The 25,000-nt window shown below is 60.6% G+C and overlaps 2 non-coding genes across 2 annotated transcripts; both read left to right on the top strand.

Moving 5' to 3' along the window:
• Positions 1–13,237: 13,237 nt before the first annotated feature.
• Positions 13,238–13,356, top strand: LOC131867931 (5S ribosomal RNA). Its single transcript, XR_009366452.1, has one exon. It is a non-coding gene; the product is annotated as a 5S ribosomal RNA (ribosomal RNA).
• A 7,817-nt stretch (positions 13,357–21,173) lies between these two features.
• On the top strand, positions 21,174–21,292 carry LOC131867936 (5S ribosomal RNA). The gene has a single exon (XR_009366457.1). It is a non-coding gene; the product is annotated as a 5S ribosomal RNA (ribosomal RNA).
• Positions 21,293–25,000: the final 3,708 nt, after the last annotated feature.

A 25,000-nucleotide genomic window follows, 5' to 3' on the forward strand; every position in this document is an offset into this window, starting at 1 on the left:
AGGGGCCTCGGTTCACAGGAGCCTGGGAAGAACATCCCGTACGGAACCCGGTTACCCGAAAACCACCGCACCGTCGATGCTCGCGACAGTCATGCCGTGAGACTGTGCACCGTGCACGCGACCGAGTAAGGCCACTCAGAGACATCCATTTCCCAGGCATATGCCCCCTACGCACTTTTGGTGGTGCACCCCGCACGAACAATCCCGCCTCGACCAGCCTGAACAATTCCCCTCTCGAAGGAAGGCCTCGGCCTTAATCGTCCACGACAAACAGCTCGACGAGGCATGAAGCACCCACGGGAGCCGGAGCATGACGATGCAGAGTCTCGGTTCACAGGAGCCTGGGAAGAACATCCCGTACGGAACCCTTTACCCGAAAACATCCGAACCGCACATGCTCGCGACAGTCCTGCCGTTAGAGAATGCACCGTGCACGCGACCGAGTAAGGCCACTCAGAGACATCCATTTCCCAGGTATATGCCCCCTACGCACTTTTGGTGGCGCAACTCGCACGAACAGTCCCACCTCGACCCCGTAAACAAGCTTTTTTGCCTCGAAGAGTTCGTCGGAGACGAAGAAGCAACCTTCAGTGCAAACGTAGCACTCTTTTGTGCAACCGCCCAAACAACGCCCCCTCTACCCTCTGTCGAAACACTCGGCATTGCTGCTCCCTAAGGTGAGCTTCTCCTCATAGGCAATTCCGCTCTTATCCGGTCACGTTTGTGTGCCCGAATTTCGCAAGGCAACCTCCATGGGACATGGAAAAGACTCGAGAAGAGAGCTCGCTCACGGGAGAGAGAAGCCAAGGAGACCACGAGAGTGCTGAGAGTGGGACAGCGCTGAATAGGCGGGAGAAGCCTGCGCGTATAAACGGAGATATATATCCAATTGCAACGAAGGAACGTGCCAAAGATCGAGAACAATGGCAGAAATGCTAGTAACGTGCACTTCGGGACCAACGCATCACCGGAAGACAACCGCCAAACATCGAAAGAGTCGCGATGCTCCGCAACCTACGTGCAAAGCGGTCGCACACCGGGTAAGGGAGTGAGAGCCCCAAACATAGCTGGGCGAGGCGCTCACTCCGCTCTTTAATATCTCGTTAATACCGCCAAGGAAATGGCACAAGCACACACACACAAGCATCCTCGGAAGAGGACAGTTCGAGTGACAGGTCAAATCCAAGAGTTCCGAAGACTACCTCCAGGAACAATCGGGAACAAGACCGATTACAAGTCGTCGAGTCTGTTACTGGGCGAACACGAGATGCGCACAGGAAATCGATCAGCCCTCACAATGGCCCAAGGCCAGAGATCGGACTGCTACGATTTACCCCAACAATCATCGTGCCACTCTTCGCAGAGAGGTGATAGACGCCAACGAGCCCGCGCATAGCAATCGAGGTGTAAAAAGGGCGTTGAAGGCAGGAAGCCTGGACGAAAGAGGCTACGAGGTCACCTCGAAGCGGTCTAAGAATCGGGCGCACTTGGGGCGACTACCAGTGCCAACCCCTTATCCCGCGGTGCGTCCGACACACAGAAATTTCCAAGGCGGCCAAGGAGCCTCCCCGCATAGCAATCGGGGTGTGAGGTTACGGATGCAGCATTGATAGCAATCGAGGTGTGAGGCGAAGGATGCAGAAGTGAGAGCCGAGGGATGTAGCAGAGATAGCAATCGGGGTGTGTGATGCAGAAGAGATAGCAATCGAGGTGTGCGGTGGGAAGGGCCCAGCAGCCAGAATGCATGAAGCGACGGATGAAGCAGTGATGACAACCGGGCTGTGAGGAGAGGAGGGATGCAGCCAAGAAAGCAATCAGGGCTCGAGGCAAGGGATGCATCAAGGATAGCAATCATGTTGTGAGGCGAGATTCCAAAGGCTAAACGTGAGAGGCTGCAGGGTCGACTCAGAGAGGTCTATGCATGTGAGAGGCTGAAAGCAAGGTCGACTCGGAGCGGTCTATGCATCGGGCGCGCTTGGGGCGACTACCAGTGCCAACCCCTTATCCCGCGACGCGTCCGACAAAGAGAACGTTCCAAGGCGGCAGAGGAGGTTACCAGCCGAAGGATGCAGTAGCAATAACAGGTATAGTTCCGCGGCGGCCGAGAAGACTCACCGCATAGGAATCGGGATGCGAGGCGAGGGATGCGGCGGGAAGGCCCCGACGGCTAAACGGAAGAGGCTGCAGGGCCGCCTCGGAATGGTCCAAGCATCGGATGCGATTGGGACGACTACCAGTGCCAACCCCTTATCCCGCGATGCGTCCGATACACAGATAGTTCCAAGGCGGCCGAGGAGCCTCACCGCATATCAATCGGGGTGCGAGGCGAGGGATGGGGCGGGAAGGCCCCAACGGCTAGACGGAAGAGGCTTCAGGGCCACCTCGGAATGGTCCAAGCATCGGACGCGCTTGGGGCGACTGCCAGTGCCAACCCCTTATCCCGCGATGCGTCCGATACACAGATGGTTCCAAGGCGGCCGAGGAGCCTCACCGCATAGCAATCGGGGGTGCGAGGCGAGGGATGGGGCGGGAAGGCCCCAACGGCTAGACGGAAGAGGCTTCAGGGCCGCCTAGGAATGGTCCAAGCATCGGACACGCTTGGGGCGACTACCAGTGACAGCCCCCTATCCCGCGATGCGTCCGATACGAAGATGGTTCCAAGGCGGCCGAGGAGCCTCACCGCATAGCAATCGGGGTGCGAGGTGGGGGATGCGGCGAGATGGCCCCAACGGCTAGACGGAAGAGGCCACAGGGCCGCGTCGGAATAGTCCAAGCATCGGACGCGCTTGGGGCGACTACCAGTGACAACCCCTTATCCCGCGATGCGTCCGATAGGAAGATAGTTCCAAGGCGGCCGAGGAGCCTCACCGCATAGCAATCGGGGTGCGAGGTGGGGGATGCGGCGAGATGGCCCCAACGGCTAGACGGAAGAGGCTGCAGGGCCGCCTCGGAATAGTCCAAGCATCGGACGCGCTTGGGGCCACTACCAGTGACAACCCCTTATCCCGCGATGCGTCCGATACGAAGATAGTTCCAAGGCGGCCGAAGAGCCTCACCGCATAGCAATCGGGGTGCGAGGTGGGGGATGCGGCGAGATGGCCCCAACGGCTAGACGGAAGAGGCCACAGGGCCGCCTCGGAATAGTCCAAGCATCGGACGCGCTTGGGGCGACTACCAGTGACAACCCCTTATCCCGCGATGCGTCCGATACGAAGATAGTTCCCAGGCGGCCGAGGAGCCTCACCGCATAGCAATCGGGGTGCGAGGCGAGGGATGCGGCGAGATGGCCCCAAAGGCTAGACGGAAGAGGCTGCAGGGCTGCCTCGGAATAGTCCAAGCATCGGACGCGCTTGGGGCGACTACCACTGCCAACCCCTTATCCCGCGATGCGTCCGATACACAGATAGTTCCGAGGCGGCCGAGGAGGTGGGGGATGCAGCGAGATGGCCCCAACGGCTAGACGGAAGAGGCTGCAGGGCCGCCTCGGAATAGTCCAAGCATCGGACGCGCTTGGGGCGACTACCAGTGACAACCCCTTATCCCGCGATGCGTCCGATACACAGATAGTTCCGAGGCGGCCAAGGAGCCTCACCGCATAGCAATCGTGGTGCGAGGTGGGGGATGCGGCGAGATGGCCCCAACGGCTAGACGGAAGAGGCTGCAGGGCCGCCTCGGAATGGTCCAAGCATCGGATGCGCTTGGGGCGACTACCACTGCCAACCCCTTATCCCGCGATGCGTCCGATACACAGATAGTTCCAAGGCGGCCGAGGAGCCTCACAGCATAGCAATCAGGGTGCGAGGCGAGGGATGCGGCGAGAAAGCCCCAACGGCTAGAGGGAAGAGGCTTCAGGTCCGCCTCGGAATGGTCCAAGCATCGGACGCGCTTGGGGCGACTACCAGTGACAACCCCTTATCCCGCGACGCGTCCGATACACAGATAGTTCCAAGGCGGCCGAGGAGCCTCACCGCATAGCAATCGGGGTGCGAGGCGAGGGATGCGGCGAGAAGGACCCAACGGCTACACGGAAGAGGCTTCGGGGCCGCCTCGGAATGGTCCAAGCATCGGACGCGCTTGGGGCGACTACCAGTGACAACCCCTTATCCCGCGACGCGTCCGATACACAGATAGTTCCAAGGCGGCCGAGGAGCCTCACCGCATAGCAATCGGGGTGCGAGGCGAGGGATGCGGCGAGAAGGACCCAACGGCTAGACGGAAGAGGCTTCGGGGCCGCCTCGGAATGGTCCAAGCATCGGACGCGCTTGGGGCGACTACCAGTGACAACCCCTTATCCCGCGACGCGTCCGATACACAGATAGTTCCAAGGCGGCCGAGGAGCCTCACCGCATAGCAATCGGGGTGCGAGGCGAGGGATGCGGCGAGAAGGACCCAACGGCTAGACGGAAGAGGCTTCGGGTCCGCCTCGGAATGGTCCAAGCATCGGACGCGCTTGGGGCGACTACCAGTGACAACCCCTTATCCCGCGACGCGTCCGATACACAGATAGTTCCAAGGCGGCCGAGGAGCCTCACCGCATAGCAATCGGGGTGCGAGGCGAGGGATGCGGCGAGAAGGACCCAACGGCTAGACGGAAGAGGCTTCGGGTCCGCCTCGGAATGGTCCAAGCATCGGACGCGCTTGGGGCGACTACCAGTGACAACCCCTTATCCCGCGACGCGTCCGATACACAGATAGTTCCAAGGCGGCCGAGGAGCCTCACCGCATAGCAATCGGGGTGCGAGGCGAGGGATGCGGCGAGAAGGACCCAACGGCTAGACGGAAGAGGCTTCGGGTCCGCCTCGGAATGGTCCAAGCATCGGACGCGCTTGGGGCGACTACCAGTGACAACCCCTTATCCCGCGACGCGTCCGATACACAGATAGTTCCGAGGCGGCCGAGGAGCCTCACCGCATAGCAATCGGGGTGCGAGGCGAAGGATGCGGCGAGAAGGACCCAACGGCTAGACGGAAGAGGCTTCGGGTCCGCCTCGGAATGGTCCAAGCATCGGACGCGCTTGGGGCGACTACCAGTGACAACCCCTTATCCCGCGACGCGTCTGATACACAGATAGTTCCAAGGCGGCCGAGGAGCCTCACCGCATAGCAATCGGGGTGCGAGGCGAGGGATGCGGCGAGAAGGACCCAACGGCTAGACGGAAGAGGCTTCAGGGCCGCCTCGGAATGGTCCAAGCATCGAACGCGCTTGGGGCGACTACCAGTGACAACCCCTTATCCCGCGACGCGTCCGATACACAGATAGTTCCGAGGCGGCCGAGGAGCCTCACCGCATAGCAATCGGGGTGCGAGGCGAGGGATGCGGCGAGAAGGACCCAACGGCTAGACGGAAGAGGCTTCAGGGCCGCCTCGGAATGGTCCAAGCATCGGACGCGCTTGGGGCGACTACCAGTGACAACCCCTTATCCCGCGACGCGTCCGATACACAGATAGTTCCGAGGCGGCCGAGGAGCCTCACCGCATAGCAATCGGGGTGCGAGGCGAGGGATGCGGCGAGAAGGACCCAACGGCTAGACGGAAGAGGCTTCAGGGCCGCCTCGGAATGGTCCAAGCATCGGACGCGCTTGGGGCGACTACCAATGACAACCCCTTATCCCGCGACGCGTCCGATACACAGATAGTTCCGAGGCGGCCGAGGAGCCTCACCGCATAGCAATCGGGGTGCGAGGCGAGGGATGCGGCGAGAAGGACCCAACGGCTAGACGGAAGAGGCTTCAGGGCCGCCTCGGAATGGTCCAAGCATCGGACGCGCTTGGGGCGACTACCAGTGACAACCCCTTATCCCGCGACGCGTCCGATACACAGATAGTTCCGAGGCGGCCGAGGAGCCTCACCGCATAGCAATCGGGGTGCGAGGCAAGGGATGCGGCGAGAAGGACCCAACGGCTAGACGGAAGAGGCTTCAGGGCCGCCTCGGAATGGTCCAAGCATCGGACGCGCTTGGGGCGACTACCGTTGCCAACCCCTTATCCCGCGATGCGTCTGATACACAGATAGTTCCGAGGCGGCCGAGGAGCCTCACCGCATAGCAATCGGGTTGCGAGGCAGATTATTGGGAAGGGAACCCCCTGGGATGCGGCTCAAGCAGTGCCCAAAGGGACTGGAATGCGGAATCACATCGAGAGACCCAAATGCTATACGAGGGCTCAAATCGAATTATCGATTTGGCCACGACATGGACGCATCGGAACGACTACCTTTGCCGAACCACTCGCAATTGCATCCATACCGAAACCAATAGACATTTCCGTTAGAGCCCTCGCATAGCATTCGGGAATCTCGCATGCCCCTCTAAATCGACCAATGCTGGCGCTCAATGAAAATCCGAGCGCTACCACCGTTCGAGCGCCAGCATTGGTCGAGTTAGAGGGGCACGGGGGAGAATGCTCCAGTCAACACCTCCCCTATATAAGTTATTTGTCCGATTCTCGCACAACCGTAGTCTGCCTCGTCGAATCAAACAACGGTCCCAGATTCCGACTTCCGTTCCGTAGAGACCCAAAAGCTAGATGGAGGCTCGCAAGAAAGAGAGTCGGCGCATAGCAATCGGGTTTCTCGAACGTTTAGGGACCGAGCTCACTTGCGGATAGGGCAAAATCCGCCAAGCAACCCAAAAGCTAGACGGGGGCTCGAATCGAATCGCCTAGGCGGCCACAACAACGACGTGTTGGATCGACTACCAGTGCCAAACCATTCAGCAAGACTAGTCTGTGTCGAGGCCGGATAGAGATTCTCAGAGAGCGCCCGCATAGCATTTAGGAGACCTGCCGCGTCCCTCACACTCGACAAATGGTGGTGCACGTTTATAAATCCGAGCGATCCCAACCCTTTCAAGCACCAACATCGGTCGAGATAGAGGGGCACGGAGGGGGCTGCGTGAGACAACACAGTCCCCTATATAAGTTATTTGTCCGATTCTCACACATCCGAAGAATGGTCATCAAATCGGACAACAGCCCAAACTTCCGACTTCCGTCCCAGAAAGCCCAAGAGCTATCTAAAACGTTCATGGCCGGAACTCGATCGCGGCTATACCAGTCCGCCAAGCAACCCAAAAGCTAGACTGGAGCTCTAGTCGAATCACCTCTGTGGCCATTGCAAGGACGTGTTGGAGCGACTACCATTGCCGAACCATTCCGCAGGTCGAGTCCATACCAAGGCCGCATAGAGATTCACGATGAGCTCCTGCATAGCAATCAGGAGACTTGCCGTGTCCATCACAATCGATAAATCCTGGTGCAAGATTTTTGCATCCGAGCGCTCCAACCAGTCGAGCACCAGCATCAATCGACATAAACGGGCACGGGGGGAGGATGCTCGAGAACACTACCTCCCCTATATAAGTTATTTGTCCGATTCTCAAGCAGCCGAAGTCTGGTCATCGAATCGGGTCAAAGACCACAACTTCCGACTTTACCCACAATGCAAGTCATCGAATCGAACATCGGCCCCCGAGTCGGACTCCATGCGTATGTCAGGTCATCGGACCCAAATTCCGCCTTCCTGCGCATGGCGGGCCATCAATATCAACTCGGTCATCGGACCCAAACTCCGCCTTTTTGCGTATGGCACGCCTTCAAATCGGTCATCGGACCCAAATTCCGCCTTCCTGTGCATGGCGGGCCATCAACATCAACTCGGTCATCGGACCCAAATTCCGCCTTTCTGCGCATGGCACGCCATCAACTCGGTCATCGGACCCAAATTCCGCCTTCCTGCGCATGGCAGGTCATCGGACACAAATTCAGACCTCGCCAATATGCCTACGTATCGAATCGGTCATCGGACCCAACTTCCGACTTCATCCATACTGTAGGGTCTTTGAGGTTGGCGCGGTGCGCTCAACCCAGGGAGTCGACCCATCGAAGCATACACCTCCCCTATATAAGCTATTTGTCCGATTCCCACACCTGTGTAGTTTGCACCTCTGACCAGGACATCGACCCCAACTTCCGAACTCGACTGCAACGACGGCACCAGCGCCTTGGTGCGCACCTTGCGACGCACAGTCCCAACATTCGCCTTCCTGCACATGGCAGGTCATCGGACCCAAATTCCGACCTCGCGAGTATGCCTACATATCGAATCGGTCATCGGACCCAACTTCCGACTTCATCCATACCGTAGGGTCTTTGAGGTTGGCGCGGTGCGCTCAACCCGGGGAGTCGACCCAACGAAGCATACACCTCCCCTATATAAGCTATTTGTCCGATTCCCACACCTGTGTAGTTTGCACCTCCGATCAAGACATCGACCCCAACTTCCGAACTCGCCTCCAACGACCGAACCAGCGCCTTGGTGCGCACCTTGCAACGCACAGTGCCAACATTCGCCTTCCTGCACGTGGCAGGTCATCGGACCCAAATTCCGACCTCGCGAGTATGCCTACATATCGAATCGGTCATCGGACCCAACTTCCGACTTCATCCATACCGTAGGGTCTTTGAGGTTGGCGCGGTGCGCTCAACCCGGGGAGTCGACCCAACGAAGCATACACCTCCCCTATATAAGCTATTTGTCCGATTCCCACACCTGTGTAGCTTGCACCTCCGATCAGGACATCGACCCCAACTTCCGAACTCGACTAAAAAGACCGCACCAGCGCCTTGGTGTGCACCTTGCAACGCACAGTGTCAACATTCGCCTTCCTGCACATGGCAGGTCATCGGACCCAAATTCCGACCTCATGAGCATACCTACTAATCGAATCGGTCATCGGACCCAACTTCCGACTTCATCCATACCGTAGGGTCTTTGAGGTTGGCGCGGTGCGCTCAACCTGGGGAGTCGACCCATCGAAGCATACACCTCCCCTATATAAGCTATTTGTCCGATTCCGACACCTGTGTAGTTTGCACCTCCGCTCAGGACATCGACCCCAACTTCCGAACTCGCCTGCAACGACCGAACCAGCGCCTTGGTGCGCACCAAAAGTGCGCACTTTTGGAGGGCACTTTTCTGCGCTCCAAAGGTGCGCACTTTTGGAGGGCACTTTTTGGAGGGCACTTTTCTGCGCTCCAAAGGTGCGCACTTTTGGAGGGCACTTTTTGGAGGGCACTTTTCTGCGCTCCAAAGGTGCGCACTTTTGGAGGGCACTTTTTGGAGGGCACTTTTCTGCGCTCCAAAGGTGCGCACTTTTGGAGGGCACTTTTTGGAGGGCACTTTTCTGCGCTCCAAAGGTGCGCACTTTTGGAGGGCACTTTTTGGAGGGCACTTTTCTGCGCTCCAAAGGTGCGCACTTTTGGAGGGCACTTTTTGGAGGGCACTTTTCTGCGCTCCAAAGGTGCGCACTTTTGGAGGGCACTTTTTGGAGGGCACTTTTCTGCGCTCCAAAGGTGCGCACTTTTGGAGGGCACTTTTTGGAGGGCACTTTTCTGCGCTCCAAAGGTGCGCACTTTTGGAGGGCACTTTTTGGAGGGCACTTTTCTGCGCTCCAAAGGTGCGCACTTTTGGAGGGCACTTTTGTGCACTCCAAAGGTGCGCACTTTTGGAGGGCACTTTTCCTGTGCTCCAAAGGTGCACACCTAGGTGAGCACCTTCGACCACACCTTGTAGCACACCAAACTCTGACTTTCGACTTCATCCGCAATGCAGGGTCTTTGAGGTTGGCGCAATGCGCACAACCAGGGGAGTCGACCCATCAAACCCAACACCTCCCCTATATAAGCTATTTGTCTGATTCTCATACATGCGTAGCCTGCAGGAGCAATTAGGACATCGACCCCAACTTTCGGCTTCTAAACGAAAACAAGGTCTTTGAGGTTGGTGTAATGCGAACAACTAGGGGAGTCAACCCATCAAACCCAACACCTCCCCTATATAAGCTATTTGTCTGATTCTCATACATGTGTAGTCTACAGGAGCAATTAGGACATCGACCCCAACTTTTGACTTCTTAACGAAAACAAGGTCTTTGAGGTTGACGTAATGCGCACAACCAGGGGAGTCGACCCATCAAACCCAACACCTCCCCTATATAAGCTATTTGTCCGATTCTCATACATGTGTAGCCTGCAGGAGCCATTAGGACATTGACCCCAACTTTTGACTTCTTAACGAAAACAAGGTCTTTGAGGTTGGCGTAATGCGCACAACCAAGGGAGTTGACCCATCAAACCCAACACCTCCCCTATATAAGCTATTTGTCTGATTCTCATACATGTGTAGCCTGCAACAACGATTAGGACATCCACCCCAACTTCTGAATTCGTCTGCGTTGACCGCACCAAAGGTGCACGCCTTGGTGCTCACCAAAATCCGACTTCCGACTTCTTCTGCTATGCGGGGTCTTTGAGGTTGGCGCAGTGCGCACAACCAGGGGAGTCAACCCACCGAATGCAACACCTCCCCTATATAAGCTATTTGTCTGATTCTCATACATGCATAGACTGCAGCAATGATTAGGACATCCACCCCAACTTTTGACTTCTTAAACAAGACAGGGTCTTTGAAGTTGGTGCAGTGCACACAACCAGGGGAGTCGACCCATCAAACGCAACACCTCCCCTATATAAAGCTATTTGTCCGATTCTCATACGTGTAGTCTGCAGCAGCGATTAGGACATCGACCCCAACTTCCGAATTCGTTTGCATTGACCGCACCAAAGGTGCACGCCTTGGTGTGCACCCTGGAGTGCACTTTGGTGCTCACCTCGGTGCACACTTTGGTGTGCACCTCGGTGTGCACCAAAGGTGCGCACCTTGGAGCGCACCAAAGGTGTACACTTTGGAGCGCACCACATAGGGTCTTTGAGAGGTTGGCGCAGTGCGCACACCAAGGTGGGTGTTGAGGTGCGTGCCGAGGTGGGTGGGTGCTAGGGTGCGCTCCATGGTGGGTGCCAGGGTGGGTGCGTGCTAGGGTGGATTCCAAAGAGGGTCATAGGGTGGGTGCCAAGGTGGGTTGGTGATATAGTGGGTTCAAAGGTGGGTACTAGGGTGGGTTCCAAGGTGGGTCACAAGTTGGGTGCCAGGATGCGTGGGTGTTAGGTTGGGTGCCAAGGTGGGCTCCTGCGTGGGTGGGTGCTAGGGTGGGTTTCAAGGTGGACGCGAGGGCGGGTGCCAAGGTGGGTAACAAGTTGGGTGTTAGGATGGGTGAGTGCTAGAGTGGGTGCCAAGGTGGGTGGGTGCTAAGGTGGATGCCAAGGTGGTTCACAGGGTGGGTGGGTTCTAGGGTGAGTTCCAAGGTGGGTCACAGGTTCAGTGCTAGGGTGGGTGTCAAGGCGGGTGTCGAGGTGCCTGGGTGCTAGGGTGTGGATGCCAATGTGGGTCATAGGGTGGGTACTAGGGTGGGCTGCAATGTGGGTGCCAAGGTGGGTAACATGCTCGGTGGGTTCTAAATTGGGTGCCAGGGTGGGTGTGCACCCACCTTGCCCGAGGTGGGTGCCAAGGTGCCAGTGTGGGTGGGTGCTAAGGTGGATGCCAAGGTGGGTGAGAAGGTGGGTGATAGGTTGAGTGGTAGGATGGGTGGGTGCCAAGATGGGTCACAGGGTGGGTGCAAGGGTGGGTAGGTGCTAGGGTTGGTGTCAGGGTGGGTGGGTGCTAGGTTGGGTTCCAAGGTGGGTGCGAGGGTGAGTGTCAAGGTGGGTCACAGGTTAGGTGCTAGGATGGGTGAGTGCTAGGGTGCAAAGGTGCCAGGGTGGGTGCTAGGATGGGTCGATGCTAGGGTGAGTGGCAAGGTGGGTCCACAAGTGTCAAGGTGGGTGCCGAGGTGGGTGCCAAGTCGGCGACTGCTATGGTGGATGCCAAGGTGGGTCACGGGGTGGGTGCCAAGTTGCTAGGTTGGGTTCCAAGGTGGGTGCCAACGTGGGTGCTAGGGTGCGTGGGTTAAAGGGTGTGTCACAACGTGGGTGCCAGGATGGGTGCGCACCCACACTGGCCAAGACGGGTGCGGGTGCAAGGTTGGGTTCCAAGCCCGGTCACAGGCTGGGTGCTAGGATGGGTGGGTGCCAAGGTGGGCACCAGGGTGGGTGCACCCACCCTGGCCAAGGTGGGTCACGGGGTGGGTCCTAGGGTGGGTAACGGGGTGGGTACTAAGGTGCGTGCCAAGGTGGGTCATAGGGTGGGTGCCAAGGTGGGCACCAGGGTGGGTGTGCACCAACCCTAGCCAGGGTAGGTCACGGGGTGGTTGTCGGGGTGGGCGTCAAGGAGCCAAGGTGGGTGGCAAGTAGCCAAGTTGCGTGCCAAGGTGGGTGTCGGGGTGGGTGCCAAGGATCCAAGGTGGGTGCCAAGGAACCAAGGTGGGTGTCTGGGTGGGTGCCGAGGTGGGAGCCAGGGTGGGTCCCAAGGTGAGTGCAAAGGTGGGTGCCAGGGTCAAGGTGAGTGCCAATGTGGGTTCCAAGGTGCCAGGGTCAGGGTGAGTGCCAATGTGGGTTCAAAGGTGCTAAGTTGGGTGCGAGGTTGGGTGCGAGGGTGGGTGGGTGCCAAGGTGTGCTAGGTGGAAGCCCGGGTGGGTCGGCATCCCATGGGTGTCGAGTTGGGTGCCTGATGGGTGCTTCTTGTCAAGTTTTAGTCGTCGGGACTCATTTCGAGCCTTAGAGGTCGTTTCTTGTCCGGTTGCCCTGTCTTCGACCTGGGAACCCAATTTTGGTCCTCGGGTCCCATTTTTTTTTGTCTCGCATCCCACTTTTGGCCTGTGGCCTTTTCGGGGTCGATTCTCGTTTTGGGCATCAGAGCATGTTTCTTCTCCTAAAACCCAATATTTGTTTATTAAGTCTCGGAACACATTTTTGTTCTCGTGGACCCATCATGGGTCTTGGAACGCATTTGTGGTCCTTGGGTCCCATTTTGCATCCCGAAACTTGTGTTTTGGTGCTTGATCCCTATTTTGGGTGCCCACCTTGCACCAAGTGCGCACCCGGGGCAAACCGAGCGCCTTGGTGCACCGGGGCAAGATCGAGCGTGCACCCGAGGCGCCCCGAACATGCACCAAGGTGCACTCGGCCCACATGTGAGCGCAGGTCGTTGCGCCCGAGGTGGTGTGTGGGCACCGCGTTGCAGACGGGACACTGCACGCACACGACGCCCCCTCCAGGTGCACGCACGTAGGCCGGGCCGGGTGCACACCCGACGCCCTAGCAAGGTGCGCGCACCCGGGCAGGGCTCACACTTGGCGAACGGGGCGCACTTCGCGAGGGAGGGTGTGCACCTCGACGGGGGTGGGTGGCCGGGGTGGATTCGCACGTGGGTCGCGGTTTGCTAAGTACACACTGCGACAAGCTCATAACGGGTGCGATCATACCAGCATTAGTGCACCGGATCCCATCAGAACTCCGCAGTTAAGCGCGCTTGGGCCGGAGTAGTACTGGGATGGGTGACCTCCCGGGAAGTCCCGGTGTTGCACCCTTTTTTAGTTTTTCGCCGGGCGTCGCAATGCTATTTGAATAAACCTTTTGCCCGTTTGCGTTCTCGTCGGGGCCGGGCCGGGCCGGGGTGCGCTGCCCGCACTACCGCGCGCGCGGGGGCGACACCGAGCGCGCACCCGAGGCACCCCGAGCACACAGGCCACGGTGCAACCCGGGCGTTGTGCGCGCACCCCGGTGCGCCCGAGGTGCTGCGCGCGCACCCAGGTGAAATCGGTGTGCACCTCGGCCAGTGCGCGCTCGGTCGAGTCGCGCACGTTGGCCAAGGTGCACGGTGATGTTTCTTACTCTAAGGTTCCGCACCAGACGCCCGGGACAGGTGAGCGAAGCTGGGCGGGGCCGGGTGCGCGGCCGGGGCAGGTGCACGCAGCTGGAGAGAGCTTTGGAGCACACTTCGGAGCGCACCAATGATGCGCTCCATTCAAAAGTTTCCTGAAAAGGCAAAAAAAGTTGAGATTATAGAATTTCCCACTTGAGAGATTGTAAAAAAAAAAAATTTAAAATGAAGGAAACGCGGGTGCCAAGGTGTGCGCAGCCCAGCCAAGGTGTGCGCACCAAGGCGCCCACCCTGGCGAAGGTGCACGCAAGGTGCGCACCCGAGGCAAACCGGACAATTAACCCAACTTTCGACTTCGCGCGCACCTTGGAGCGCACTTCGGAGCGCTCCTTGGTGCGCACCAATCTTGGGCACCTCGGAGTGCACCATGGCGCCCACCAAGGTGCGCACCCGGGGCAAACCGAGCTCCGACTTCGTGCGCACCTTGGAGCGCACGAAAGGTGCGCACCATGGCGCCCACCAAGGTGCGCAGCCCAGCCAAGGCGTGCGCATCAAGGTGCGCACCCTGGCGAAGGTGCGCACCCGGGGCAAACCGAGCTCCGACTTCGTGCGCACCTTGGAGCGCACAAAAGGTGCGCAACCCAGCCAAGGTGTGCGCACCCCGGTCAAACCGAGCTCCGAATCGTGCGCACCAGAGGTGCACGCCATCGTGCGCACCTTGGAGCACACTTCGGAGCCCTCCTTGGTGCGCGCCGATGTTGCGCACCTCGGAGCGCACCCGGGGAAAACAATGCAATTAACCCGACTTTCGACTTCGTGGGCACCTCGGAGCGCTCTCGGGTTCGCACCTCGGAGCACACCGAGGTGCGCACCTTTGATGCGCTGCCTTCACCAATTTCCAGAAAAGGCAAGAAAACATTGAGAAGGTGTGCGCACCGAGGTGCCCACCCTGGCGAAGGTGCACGCGAGGTGCGCACCCGGGGCAAACCGGGCTCCGACTTCGTGCACGCCGCACCTTGGAGCACACTTCGGAGCGCTCCTTGGTGCGCACCAGGGCGCGCAACCCAGCCGAGGTGCCCACCCCGGCGAAGGTGCACGCGAGGTGCGCACCCGGGGCAAACCGGGCTCCGACTTCGTGCACGCCATGGTGCCCACCGCGGCGAAGGTGCACGCGAGGTGCGCACCCGGGGCAAACCGGGCTCCGACTTCGTGCACGCCGCACCTTGGAGCACACTTCGGAGCGCTCCTTGGTGCGCACCATGGTGCCCACCAGGGCGCGCAACCCCGCCGAAGGTGCACGCGAGGTGCGCACCCGGGGCAAACCGGGCTCCGACTTCGTGCACGCCGCACCTTGGAGCACACTTCGGAGCGCTCCTTGGTGCGCACCATGGTGCCCACCAGGGCGCGCAACCCCGCCGAAGGTGCACGCGAGGTGCGCACCCGGGGCAAACCGGGCTCCGACTTCGTGCACGCCATGGTGCGCACCGCGGCGAAGGTGCGCACCCGGGGCAAACCGGGCTCCGACTTCGTGCACGCCGCACCTTGGAGCACACTTCGGAGCGCTCCTTGGTGCGCACCAGGGCGCGCAACCCAGCCGAGGTGCCCACCCCGGCGAAGGTGCACGCGAGGTGCGTACCCGGGGCAAACCGGGCTCCGACTTCGTGCACGCCGCACCTTGGAGCACACTTCGGAGCGCTCCTTGGTGCGCACCATGGTGCCCACCAGGCCGCGCAACCCAGCCAAGGTGTGCGCACCAAGGTGCACGCGAGGTGCGCACCCGGGGCAAACCGGGGTCCGACTTCGTGCACGCCGCACCTTGGAGCACACATCGGGGCGCTCCCGGGTTCGCACCGGCGTTGCGCACCGTGGTGGGCACCTCGGAGCACACCAAGGTGGGCAGCGAGGTGCGCACCTTTGATGCGATGCCTTCACTAATTTCCATAAAAGGCAAAAAAAAAACGAGATTTTAAAATTTCCGTTTTGAAAGATAGTGAGAAAAAGGGAATGCTGGTGCCATCTTGAGCCCGCCCTGGTGCGCAGCCCAGCCAAGGTGTGCGCACCAAGGTGCCCACCCTGGCGAAGGTGCGCGCCCGGGCAATTAATCCAACTTCCAACTTCGCGCGCGCCAGGGTGGGAGCGCACCCAACAACCGGGCCTGGGAAGAGCCAATGCGAGAAACCCCACCAAACGCTCTGACAAAAAAAGAGGGGGCGCTCCAGTAACCCCGCTTCGGAGCGCACCCTGGGCAAACCCAGCCAAGGTGCCCACCCCGGCCAAGGTGCAGGCGAGGTGCGCACCCGGGGCAAACCGGGCTCCGACAACGTGCACGCCGCACCTTGGAGCACACTTCGTAGCGCTCCCGGGTGCGCACCTCAGAGCACACCAAGGTGGGCAGCGAGGTGCGCACCTTTGATGCGCTGCCTTCACTAATTTCCAGAAAAGGCAAAAAAAAAAGGAGATTTTAAAATTTCCGTTTTGAAAGATAGTGAAAAAAACGGAACGCGCGTGCCATCTTGAGCCCGCCCTGGTGCGCAGCCCAGGTAAGGTGCCCACCCTGGCAAAGGTGCGCACCCGGGCAATTAACCCTACTTCCGACTTCGTGCGCGCCAGGGTGGCAACCGGGCCTCGGAAGAGCCAATGCGAGAAACCCCACCAAACGCTCCGACAAAAAAAGAGGCGGCGCTCCAATAACCCCGCTTCGGAGCGCAGCCGGGGCAAACCCAGCCAAGGTGCCCACCCCGACGAAGGTGCACGCGAGGTGCGCACCCGGGGCAAACCGGGCTCCGACAACGTGCACGCAGCACCTTGGAGCACACTTCGAAGCACTCCCGGGTGCCCACCGGCGTTGCGCACCGTGGTGGGCAGCGAGGTGCGCACCTTTGATGCGCTGCCTTCACTAATTTCCAGAAAAAGGCAAAAAAAAATGAGATTTTAAAATTTCCGTTTTGAAAGATAGTGAAAAAAAAGGAACGCGGGTGCCATCTTGAGCCCGCCCTGGTGCGCAGCCCAGGCAAGGCATGCGCACCAAGGTGCCCACCCGAGGTGCACACCCGGGGCAAACCGGGCTCCGACTTCGTGCAGGCCGCACCTTGGAGCACACTTCGGAGCGCTCCTTGGTGCGCACCATGGTGCCCACCAGGGCGCGCAACCCAGCCAAGGTCTGCACACCAAGGTGCCCACCCCGGCGAAGGTGCACGCGAGGTGCGCACCCGGGGCAAACCGGGCTCCGACTTCGTGCACGCCATGGTGCCCACCGCGGCGAAGGTGCACGCGAGGTGCGCACCCGGGGCAAACCGGGCTCCGACTTCGTGCACGCCGCACCTTGGAGCACACTTCGGAGCGCTCCTTGGTGCGCACCATGGTGCCCACCAGGGCGCGCAACCCAGCCAAGGTGTGCGCACCAAGGTGCACGCGAGGTGCGCACCCGGGGCAAACCGGGGTCCGACTTCGTGCACGCCGCACCTTGGAGCACACATCGGAGCGCTCCCAGGTTCGCACCAGCGTTGCGCACCTTTGATGCGCTGCCTTCACTAATTTCCAGAAAAGGCAAAAAAAAACGAGATTTTAAAATTTCCGTTCTGAAAGATAGTGAAAAAAACGGAACGCGGGTGCCATCTTGAGCCCTTCCTGGTGCGCAGCCCAGGCAAGTTGTGCGCACCAAGGTGCCCACCCTGGCGGAGGTGCGCGCCCGGGGCAATCCGGGCTCCGACTTCGTGCACTGCATGGTGCCCACCAAGGCGCGCAACCCAGCCAAGGTGCCCACCGCAGCGAAGGTGCACGCGAGGTGCGCACCCGAGGTGCACACCCGGGGCAAACCGGGCTCCGACTTCGTGCACGCCGCACCTTGGAGCACACTTCAGAGCGCTCCTTGGTGCGCACCAGGGCGCGCAACCCAGCCGAGGTGCCCACCCCGGCGAAGGTGCACGCGAGGTGCGCACCCGGGGCAAACCGGGCTCCGACTTCGTGCACGCCATGGTGCCCACCGCGGCGAAGGTGCGCACCCGGGGCAAACCGGGCTCCGACTTCGTGCACGCCGCACCTTGGAGCACACTTCGGAGCGCTCCTTGGTGCGCACCATGGTGCCCACCAGGCCGCGCAACCCAGCCAAGGTGTGCGCACCAAGGTGCACGCGAGGTGCGCACCCGGGGCAAACCGGGGTCCGACTTCGTGCACGCCGCACCTTGGAGCACACATCGGGGCGCTCCCGGGTTCGCACCGGCGTTGCGCACCGTGGTGGGCACCTCGGAGCACACCAAGGTGGGCAGCGAGGTGCGCACCTTTGATGCGATGCCTTCACTAATTTCCATAAAAGGCAAAAAAAAAACGAGATTTTAAAATTTCCGTTTTGAAAGATAGTGAGAAAAAGGGAATGCTGGTGCCATCTTGAGCCCGCCCTGGTGCGCAGCCCAGCCAAGGTTTGCGCACCAAGGTGCCCACCCTGGCGAAGGTGCGCGCCCGGGCAATTAACCCAACTTCCAACTTCGCGCGCGCCAGGGTGGGAGCGCACCCAACAACCGGGCCTGGGAAGAGCCAATGCGAGAAACCCCACCAAACTCTCTGACAAAAAAAGAGGGGGCGCTCCAGTAACCCCGCTTCGGAGCGCACCCTGGGCAAACCCAGCCAAGGTGCCCACCCCGGCCAAGGTGCAGGCGAGGTGCGCACCCGGGGCAAACCGGGCTCCGACAACGTGCACGCCGCACCTTGGAGCACACTTCGTAGCGCTCCCGGGTGCGCACCTCAGAGCACACCAAGGTGGGCAGCGAGGTGCGCACCTTTGATGCGCTGCCTTCACTAATTTCCAGAAAAGGCAAAAAAAAAAGGAGATTTTAAAATTTCCGTTTTGAAAGATAGTGAAAAAAACGGAACGCGCGTGCCATCTTGAGCCCGCCCTGGTGCGCAGCCCAGGTAAGGTGCCACCCTGGCAAAGGTGCGCACCCGGGCAATTAACCCTACTTCCGACTTCGTGCGCGCCAGGGTGGCAACCGGGCCTCGGAAGAGCCAATGCGAGAAACCCCACCAAACGCTCCGACAAAAAAAGAGGCGGCGCTCCAATAACCCCGCTTCGGAGCGCAGCCGGGGCAAACCAAGCCAAGGTGCCCACCCCGACGAAGGTGCACGCGAGGTGCGCACCCGGGGCAAACCGGGCTCCGACAACGTGCACGCAGCACCTTGGAGCACACTTCGAAGCACTCCCGGGTGCCCACCGGCGTTGCGCACCGTGGTGGGCAGCGAGGTGCGCACCTTTGATGCGCTGCCTTCACTAATTTCCAGAAAAAGGCAAAAAAAAATGAGATTTTAAAATTTCCGTTTTGAAAGATAGTGAAAAAAAAGGAACGCGGGTGCCATCTTGAGCCCGCCCTGGTGCGCAGCCCAGGCAAGGCATGCGCACCAAGGTGCCCACCCGAGGTGCACACCCGGGGCAAACCGGGCTCCGACTTCGTGCAGGCCGCACCTTGGAGCACACTTCGGAGCGCTCCTTGGTGCGCACCATGGTGCCCACCAGGGCGCACCCGAGGCAAACCGGGCTCCGACTTCGTGCACGCCGCACCTTGGAGCACACATCGGAGCGCTCCCAGGTTCGCACCAGCGTTGCGCACCTTTGATGCGCTGCCTTCACTAATTTCCAGAAAAGGCAAAAAAAAACGATATTTTAAAATTTCCGTTCTGAAAGATAGTGAAAAAAACGGAACGCGGGTGCCATCTTGAGCCCTTCCTGATGCGCAGCCCAGGCAAGTTGTGCGCACCAAGGTGCCCACCCTGGCGGAGGTGCGCGCCCGGGGCAAACCGGGCTCCGACTTCGTGCACTGCATGGTGCCCACCAAGGCGCGCAACCCAGCCAAGGTGCCCACCGCAGCGAAGGTGCACGCGAGGTGCGCACCCGAGGTGCACACCCGGGGCAAACCGGGCTCCGACTTCGTGCACGCCGCACCTTGGAGCACACTTCAGAGCGCTCCTTGGTACGCACCAGGGCGCGCAACCCAGCCAAGGTGCTCACCCCGGCGAAGGTGCACGCGAGGTGCGCACCCGGGGCAAACCGGGCTCGGACTTCGTGCACGCCGCACCTTGGAGCACACATCGGAGCGCTCCCGGGTTCGCACCAGCATTGCGCACCTTTGATGCGCTGCCTTCACTAATTTCCAGAAAAGGCAAAAAAAAGAAAAAAATGAGATTTTAAAATTTCCGTTTTGAAAGATAGTGAAAAAAACGGAACGCGGGTGCCATCTTGAGCCCGCCCTGGTGTGCAGCCCAGGCAAGTTGTGCGCACCAAGGCACCCACCCTGGCCAAGGTGGGTCACGGGGTGGGTCCTAGGGTGGGTAACGGGGTGGGTACTAAGGTGCGTGCCAAGGTGGGTCATAGGGTGGGTGCCAAGGTGGGCACCAGGGTGGGTGTGCACCAACCCTAGCCAGGGTAGGTCACGGGGTGGTTGTCGGGGTGGGCGTCAAGGAGCCAAGGTGGGTGGCAAGTAGCCAAGTTGCGTGCCAAGGTGGGTGTCGGGGTGGGTGCCAAGGATCCAAGGTGGGTGCCAAGGAACCAAGGTGGGTGTCTGGGTGGGTGCCGAGGTGGGAGCCAGGGTGGGTCCCAAGGTGAGTGCAAAGGTGGGTGCCAGGGTCAAGGTGAGTGCCAATGTGGGTTCCAAGGTGCCAGGGTCAGGGTGAGTGCCAATGTGGGTTCAAAGGTGCTAAGTTGGGTGCGAGGTTGGGTGCGAGGGTGGGTGGGTGCCAAGGTGTGCTAGGTGGAAGCCCGGGTGGGTCGGCATCCCATGGGTGTCGAGTTGGGTGCCTGATGGGTGCTTCTTGTCAAGTTTTAGTCGTCGGGACTCATTTCGAGCCTTAGAGGTCGTTTCTTGTCCGGTTGCCCTGTCTTCGACCTGGGAACCCAATTTTGGTCCTCGGGTCCCATTTTTTTTTGTCTCGCATCCCACTTTTGGCCTGTGGCCTTTTCGGGGTCGATTCTCGTTTTGGGCATCAGAGCATGTTTCTTCTCCTAAAACCCAATATTTGTTTATTAAGTCTCGGAACACATTTTTGTTCTCGTGGACCCATCATGGGTCTTGGAACGCATTTGTGGTCCTTGGGTCCCATTTTGCATCCCGAAACTTGTGTTTTGGTGCTTGATCCCTATTTTGGGTGCCCACCTTGCACCAAGTGCGCACCCGGGGCAAACCGAGCGCCTTGGTGCACCGGGGCAAGATCGAGCGTGCACCCGAGGCGCCCCGAACATGCACCAAGGTGCACTCGGCCCACATGTGAGCGCAGGTCGTTGCGCCCGAGGTGGTGTGTGGGCACCGCGTTGCAGACGGGACACTGCACGCACACGACGCCCCCTACAGGTGCACGCACGTAGGCCGGGCCGGGTGCACACCCGACGCCCTAGCAAGGTGCGCGCACCCGGGCAGGGCTCACACTTGGCGAACGGGGCGCACTTCGCGAGGGAGGGTGTGCACCTCGACGGGGGTGGGTGGCCGGGGTGGATTCGCACGTGGGTCGCGGTTTGCTAAGTACACACTGCGACAAGCTCATAACGGGTGCGATCATACCAGCGTTAGTGCACCGGATCCCATCAGAACTCCGCAGTTAAGCGCGCTTGGGCCGGAGTAGTACTGGGATGGGTGACCTCCCGGGAAGTCCCGGTGTTGCACCCTTTTTTAGTTTTTCGCCGGGCATCGCAATGCTATTTGAATAAACCTTTTGCCCGTTTGCGTTCTCGTCGGGGCCGGGCCGGGCCGGGGTGCGCTGCCCGCACTACCGCGCGCGCGGGGGCGACACCGAGCGCGCACCCGAGGCGCCCCGAGCACACAGGCCACGGTGCAACCCGGGCGTTGTGCGCGCACCCCGGTGCGCCCGAGGTGCTGCGCGCGCACCCAGGTGAAATCGGTGTGCACCTCGGCCAGTGCGCGCTCGGTCGAGTCGCGCACGTTGGCCAAGGTGCACGGTGATGTTTCTTACTCTAAGGTTCTGCACCAGACGCCCGGGACAGGTGAGCGAAGCTGGGCGGGGCCGGGTGCGCGGCCGGGGCAGGTGCACGCAGCTGGAGAGAGCTTTGGAGCACACTTCGGAGCGCACCAATGATGCGCTCCATTCAAAAGTTTCCTGAAAAGGCAAAAAAAGTTGAGATTATAGAATTTCCCACTTGAGAGATTGTAAAAAAAAAAAATTTAAAATGAAGGAAACGCGGGTGCCAAGGTGTGCGCAGCCCAGCCAAGGTGTGCGCACCAAGGCGCCCACCCTGGCGAAGGTGCACGCAAGGTGCGCACCCGAGGCAAACCGGACAATTAACCCAACTTTCGACTTCGCGCGCACCTTGGAGCGCACTTCGGAGCGCTCCTTGGTGCGCACCAATCTTGGGCACCTCGGAGTGCACCATGGCGCCCACCAAGGTGCGCACCCGGGGCAAACCGAGCTCCGACTTCGTGCGCACCTTGGAGCGCACGAAAGGTGCGCACCATGGCGCCCACCAAGGTGCGCAGCCCAGCCAAGGCGTGCGCATCAAGGTGCGCACCCTGGCGAAGGTGCGCACCCGGGGCAAACCGAGCTCCGACTTCGTGCGCACCTTGGAGCGCACAAAAGGTGCGCAACCCAGCCAAGGTGTGCGCACCCCGGTCAAACCGAGCTCCGAATCGTGCGCACCAGAGGTGCACGCCATCGTGCGCACCTTGGAGCACACTTCGGAGCCCTCCTTGGTGCGCGCCGATGTTGCGCACCTCGGAGCGCACCCGGGGAAAACAATGCAATTAACCCGACTTTCGACTTCGTGGGCACCTCGGAGCGCTCTCGGGTTCGCACCTCGGAGCACACCGAGGTGCGCACCTTTGATGCGCTGCCTTCACCAATTTCCAGAAAAGGCAAGAAAACATTGAGAAGGTGTGCGCACCGAGGTGCCCACCCTGGCGAAGGTGCACGCGAGGTGCGCACCCGGGGCAAACCGGGCTCCGACTTCGTGCACGCCGCACCTTGGAGCACACTTCGGAGCGCTCCTTGGTGCGCACCAGGGCGCGCAACCCAGCCGAGGTGCCCACCCCGGCGAAGGTGCATGCGAGGTGCGCACCCGGGGCAAACCGGGCTCCGACTTCGTGCACGCCATGGTGCCCACCGCGGCGAAGGTGCACGCGAGGTGCGCACCCGGGGCAAACCGGGCTCCGACTTCGTGCACGCCGCACCTTGGAGCACACTTCGGAGCGCTCCTTGGTGCGCACCATGGTGCCCACCAGGGCGCGCAACCCCGCCGAAGGTGCACGCGAGGTGCGCACCCGGGGCAAACCGGGCTCCGACTTCGTGCACGCCGCACCTTGGAGCACACTTCGGAGCGCTCCTTGGTGCGCACCATGGTGCCCACCAGGGCGCGCAACCCCGCCGAAGGTGCACGCGAGGTGCGCACCCGGGGCAAACCGGGCTCCGACTTCGTGCACGCCGCACCTTGGAGCACACTTCGGAGCGCTCCTTGGTGCGCACCAGGGCGCGCAACCCAGCCGAGGTGCCCACCCCGGCGAAGGTGCACGCGAGGTGCGTACCCGGGGCAAACCGGGCTCCGACTTCGTGCACGCCGCACCTTGGAGCACACTTCGGAGCGCTCCTTGGTGCGCACCATGGTGCCCACCAGGCCGCGCAACCCAGCCAAGGTGTGCGCACCAAGGTGCACGCGAGGTGCGCACCCGGGGCAAACCGGGGTCCGACTTCGTGCACGCCGCACCTTGGAGCACACATCGGGGCGCTCCCGGGTTCGCACCGGCGTTGCGCACCGTGGTGGGCACCTCGGAGCACACCAAGGTGGGCAGCGAGGTGCGCACCTTTGATGCGATGCCTTCACTAATTTCCATAAAAGGCAAAAAAAAAACGAGATTTTAAAATTTCCGTTTTGAAAGATAGTGAGAAAAAGGGAATGCTGGTGCCATCTTGAGCCCGCCCTGGTGCGCAGCCCAGCCAAGGTGTGCGCACCAAGGTGCCCACCCTGGCGAAGGTGCGCGCCCGGGCAATTAACCCAACTTCCAACTTCGCGCGCGCCAGGGTGGGAGCGCACCCAACAACCGGGCCTGGGAAGAGCCAATGCGAGAAACCCCACCAAACGCTCTGACAAAAAAAGAGGGGGCGCTCCAGTAACCCCGCTTCGGAGCGCACCCTGGGCAAACCCAGCCAAGGTGCCCACCCCGGCCAAGGTGCAGGCGAGGTGCGCACCCGGGGCAAACCGGGCTCCGACAACGTGCACGCCGCACCTTGGAGCACACTTCGTAGCGCTCCCGGGTGCGCACCTCAGAGCACACCAAGGTGGGCAGCGAGGTGCGCACCTTTGATGCGCTGCCTTCACTAATTTCCAGAAAAGGCAAAAAAAAAAGGAGATTTTAAAATTTCCGTTTTGAAAGATAGTGAAAAAAACGGAACGCGCGTGCCATCTTGAGCCCGCCCTGGTGCGCAGCCCAGGTAAGGTGCCCACCCTGGCAAAGGTGCGCACCCGGGCAATTAACCCTACTTCCGACTTCGTGCGCGCCAGGGTGGCAACCGGGCCTCGGAAGAGCCAATGCGAGAAACCCCACCAAACGCTCCGACAAAAAAAGAGGCGGCGCTCCAATAACCCCGCTTCGGAGCGCAGCCGGGGCAAACCCAGCCAAGGTGCCCACCCCGACGAAGGTGCACGCGAGGTGCGCACCCGGGGCAAACCGGGCTCCGACAACGTGCACGCAGCACCTTGGAGCACACTTCGAAGCACTTCCGGGTGCCCACCGGCGTTGCGCACCGTGGTGGGCAGCGAGGTGCGCACCTTTGATGCGCTGCCTTCACTAATTTCCAGAAAAAGGCAAAAAAAAATGAGATTTTAAAATTTCCGTTTTGAAAGATAGTGAAAAAAAAGGAACGCGGGTGCCATCTTGAGCCCGCCCTGGTGCGCAGCCCAGGCAAGGCATGCGCACCAAGGTGCCCACCCGAGGTGCACACCCGGGGCAAACCGGGCTCCGACTTCGTGCAGGCCGCACCTTGGAGCACACTTCGGAGCGCTCCTTGGTGCGCACCATGGTGCCCACCAGGGCGCGCAACCCAGCCAAGGTCTGCACACCAAGGTGCCCACCCCGGCGAAGGTGCACGCGAGGTGCGCACCCGGGGCAAACCGGGCTCCGACTTCGTGCACGCCATGGTGCCCACCGCGGCGAAGGTGCACGCGAGGTGCGCACCCGGGGCAAACCGGGCTCCGACTTCGTGCACGCCGCACCTTGGAGCACACTTCGGAGCGCTCCTTGGTGCGCACCATGGTGCCCACCAGGGCGCGCAACCCAGCCAAGGTGTGCGCACCAAGGTGCACGCGAGGTGCGCACCCGGGGCAAACCGGGGTCCGACTTCGTGCACGCCGCACCTTGGAGCACACATCG

This window comes from Cryptomeria japonica, unplaced genomic scaffold, assembly GCF_030272615.1.
Source record: "Cryptomeria japonica unplaced genomic scaffold, Sugi_1.0 HiC_scaffold_191, whole genome shotgun sequence".
NCBI classification, from domain to species: domain Eukaryota; kingdom Viridiplantae; phylum Streptophyta; class Pinopsida; order Cupressales; family Cupressaceae; genus Cryptomeria; species Cryptomeria japonica.